Source organism: Sinocyclocheilus anshuiensis, unplaced genomic scaffold (genome assembly GCF_001515605.1).
Source record: "Sinocyclocheilus anshuiensis isolate Anshui unplaced genomic scaffold, SAMN03320099.WGS_v1.1 scaffold85, whole genome shotgun sequence".
Lineage (NCBI taxonomy): Eukaryota > Metazoa > Chordata > Actinopteri > Cypriniformes > Cyprinidae > Sinocyclocheilus > Sinocyclocheilus anshuiensis.
Genome location: NW_015536800.1, coordinates 997,687 through 1,001,866, shown reverse-complemented (window position 1 = coordinate 1,001,866; position 4,180 = coordinate 997,687). Strand labels below are relative to the sequence as shown.

The window sequence follows — 4,180 nt, the reverse complement described above, 5'->3', positions numbered from 1 at the left end:
AAAAAAAAAAAAAAAAAAAAAAAACTTACATATTAACGAACCTAAAATACTCCAAATTGTTTTCTAAATTTACTTTATAACAAAACGAAACGAAATATAATAACTTTTCCATTACATACAAAACTGAACTATTTTAATAGCTGAAACAGTAGTAGCCTATAAGCTTGTGTAAATGTATAATTGCCTTTTCATTATTTTTTTCAGTTTTATTTAAATTTGTAGTTAAAACAACTAAAAATAAATGTATTTTAAAGTTTAGAATTAGACAGCACACAGGCTTACGCTGAAAACAACAAAATGGAACCTCAAGGTTGATCTAGGAAAATGTGTGCAAATGTATAGGGCCCCATTCCTATATTTTGCCTGGGGACCCCAATTCACTAAATCCGCCCCTGCATGCAGCAGTGCGAGAACTTTAAATGTCGGCCATCTCCGCTAAATAAAAGAGAAACCAACGGACACACCTAGGCCACCTATAGAGAAGTCTATTTATGTGCTCACTGAATGTTGCGCGTAACACCTGTTTCTAAACCGAAACGCCGCACTTCGCCGCTTACCTGTACAGGTGAACCCGGTAGATCGGTCTCCGAACGTCTGTGAAATTCACGTCCCCTCGCTCTCCTGAGCTTCTGACACTTTTACATAAATCCACAAATGGTGTTGGCCGGTCAAAACTGCCCGTTTGCCACTACAGGCGAGGTGGTTTTCCCAATGGTTAAGAGATGGGGCGTTGTGTATCAGAACTCCAGAGAGGGCGGGATATGCGAAACCTCAATTCACAGTCACTGCAGGGAGTGGTCCAGCCATAGCAGTGTAAACGCTAGAACAATAGACAGACTTCGGCCTTCCCTCAAATCCCCTGGGAAGCGTCAGGTACGTTGTTTGCTCTTTCGACACAGGTAGCCTATATAGCCTATTTGCATTTGAGGTGCGTCATCACGGCGCTTCTATTTAGGCAGAGCTGTGCTATAAATATGACGATAAAGACTCACGGAGATCATTAAGACAACTTCTTAAGATAATAACATCATTCCACCTTTAACGTCAATTAAACAATACCTAATCACGAACAATAGGCTAATAGGCTAAGCCTGTCTGAGTGCGTAATAGTTGTTTATAGTTCGAAAAAGAAATAATTTCGAAGATTAATTGTTATGTTCTAATAGTAAAGATGCCGTTCACAATACTAAGCCCACTAAAAGTAAGTTACCACTAGTAGCTACAGCAACTGAAGTAACCCACTAAATGTAATCTCTAAAATAGGTTTTCAAAGCACAAAAGTTAGAACTTTTGAAATAAACAATAGCCTAACTTTCCACCAAAACGTCATAGTTCTTAGATGAAGATGGGCATAGGACAATTAAGTCTTTGTGTCTGTGTTGTGCGTGTGTGTGTGTGTGTGTGTGTGTGTGTGTATGTGTGTGTGTGTTCGTGAGAGAGAGAGAGAAATAGAACATGAGGATCGTGTTTGAATCATTGATGATTCTCTTCAGTTGGTGCGGCTCATATTTCTGTGCAGTGCTTCTGTGGGTGTTATACAGTTTAGAACCCCAAACCTTTAGACATGCATACAAGGGTCAAAAAAGTGACTGAAATGATAACAAAGTAAGTGTCCCAGGTATTTAAAATAGCACCAGCTGAAGAATTATGCAAAGGGTTGCTGATGATCTTGACTGCCAACTTTCTGAATCGTGGTTCAAATGGGCAGATTGTAGCCAATGATTTCCTTAGCTGAGCATACAATGTGCTGGAGTCAGATGCTGTGACTGACCTATACCAGATATTTATGGATTGTTTCAGGAAACATTCGATGATGAACTTCTTGAGATGACCCAGGAAGTACAACCTTTGTTATGCCTATTTTGTTATAAAGACAACGTCACCTTTCCATCTGAGCTTCTGAGAAGTAATGATTCATGGAAAACTGAAGGACTCAGCTGTGGTGACAGTTGAGCCCAGTGCGGCTCCTATGGGTTTAATGCCTCTGTAGACACTGCAGTAAGCTGTAGTTGGCTGATATTTTCATTAGTTACCTCAAGGCAAGTGTTTTTGAATATGTAGCTAATATGAAGTTGTTTTTAATGATAAAAATAATAAGATAATGTAAATAATAATATACTGATGCTGAATGCATGCTGAATTAAATTTTCATATGGATAGAAAAAATGTCTCCAGAAAGTAAAAAAAATTACATTTATACACACACCAAATATCAGAAAACAACCTCAACATATAAACTGTAATTAAATATACTAAAATAGCTACTCACTGATTCACGTGGTACAGAAATTCCCTGTCACCGCTTATTAATACACCTTAATAATTAAGTCTTTAACTCAGAATTAAGTTCTCTGACCTGTTAAACTAAATGCAGACTGGAATTTCTGGTGTTCTTTGTACTTAATAGAGGGTGTGGTATTTGATAGGTTTGAAGACATCTATAATATCAAAGTCCGTTAGCATTCATCTCAGTGGCAATTGTCATGATGTCATGAGATTACACAATTTCATCACACATGGCTACTTTTACTCCTAGCATCTGTCCGTCAGGGCTGACTGGCTAATGCTAACCAGCAAAATCCTTACCATTTGTTTCTGTCTTTTATCTAAATTGCCTTGCATGCCATTACTCAGAGTCATCATTAATTGGTCCAAACCCATTGTGCCCTACTTACAGTATGTATGTAAGTAGTTCACTGTTGTTACCAAAGGAAGATTAGCAAGATTAGTCAGACTCAGCTATAGTAGATATTTGTAACATTATGCTATATTTGCTTGTTTTTTACGGTAAATATGGATAGTGTGTTAAGTGTGACGTATAAATATTTCCTGTGCTAACCATCATATTATGACTTAATTAACAAGACTTTACATGTTTCACCAAATATTATTATAGGCAATAACATTTCCTTGGTTGCACTATAACTACTAGGAACAGTCATTTACAGACAGTTGCATCCAAAGTTGCTCAAGGTTCCCTGGGATTGTCCCACCAACACCTAGAAAGCAAAGCGCTATAATCTCTATTTGTCCATAATGATAACCATTAAGTCCACTTGTAACAATTCTTCTTCTGGATCTGTCCAAACACTATTTTCCTCAAACATGTTAAACAAAGATCTCCTTTTAAACAATGCTTAAGAATAAAACAGTAGAAATTAAAGAAAGAAGTGAACTAAAACCAGTCTGACATACAAAGGGAGAGAATCAGAGTCCGAAAGACAGACTTGCAGTGCCATGACTGCTGGGTACCAAGTGGTATTTAGGATTTAGAATGATTAAAGGAGAACTTATACGAACATTTTATTTTCTAACACAAGCCTGCTCCTTTTCTCATTCTCTCTCTCTCTCTCTCTATATATATATATACTGTAAAAAATGTACTGTAAATTTACAGTAACTTACTGGCAATTTTGGTTGCCAGTAAGACTGTAAATTTACAAAAGTACTGTAAATCAATAGTTACAATTGTACTGTAAAAATACAGCAAACTGTTTTTTACGGCTATCACTGTAAAATTACAGTAGAAATGTTTATAAATGAGTGAAATTACAAGAGCAACTGTAAACTTGTAATGCTATACATACATTTTACAGTAGAGACCTGCGCGGGACGGATTTTTCAGTCCCGCTCCCCACAAGATTCTGTCCCGCGCCCGCCCGCTCCCGCAGAAATATATCTTATCTGGTCCTGCTCCCCCCCACGACATTCATCTTTTGTCCCGCTCCTGCCCGCAAAAGCCTGCATAAAAGTAATCTATATAGATTTTTTTAGTACATCGGAGAAATTTACATTAAATGGTTCTGTAACATCTCCTAAGCTCCTCAACATCCCAGCATAAATGCTCCCGATAAAATATTTGTTATTTAGGCTAAGCATCAACATTCACAAACCACTGTTATTTTTAACAGAAAAGCAAGCATGGGCTGCTGCGTGCATGGTTTGGCATGGCAGAATGCGAGCAGCGCTTCCTTTATTATCACTAAAACTGACGTCTCAGTTAATCGCGATCTCATAAAGCTCTGTTATAACACAATAAATGTATGCACAATGAATCTTTCACAATATCTACACTTGTGTTAAAATGAGAGGATTCGTGAGCACACAATTTCAGCACTGCGGTGAGTAGATTCTAACTTAATCACCTCTGATTGGCCATTGCATTCCAGAAATCAACAGC

General features: G+C 37.6%; 1 protein-coding gene across 1 annotated transcript in view; it reads right to left on the bottom strand.

Moving 5' to 3' along the window:
- LOC107656191 (2-hydroxyacylsphingosine 1-beta-galactosyltransferase-like) overlaps window positions 1–721 on the bottom strand; it is a 21,709-nt gene extending 20,988 nt beyond the window's left edge. The window contains exon 1 of the mRNA XM_016443951.1: window positions 558–721. The gene's annotated coding sequence lies outside the window, so the exon portion shown is untranslated. The remainder of the gene's footprint in view (window positions 1–557) is intronic.
- Between the last annotated feature and the right edge of the window lie 3,459 nt (window positions 722–4,180).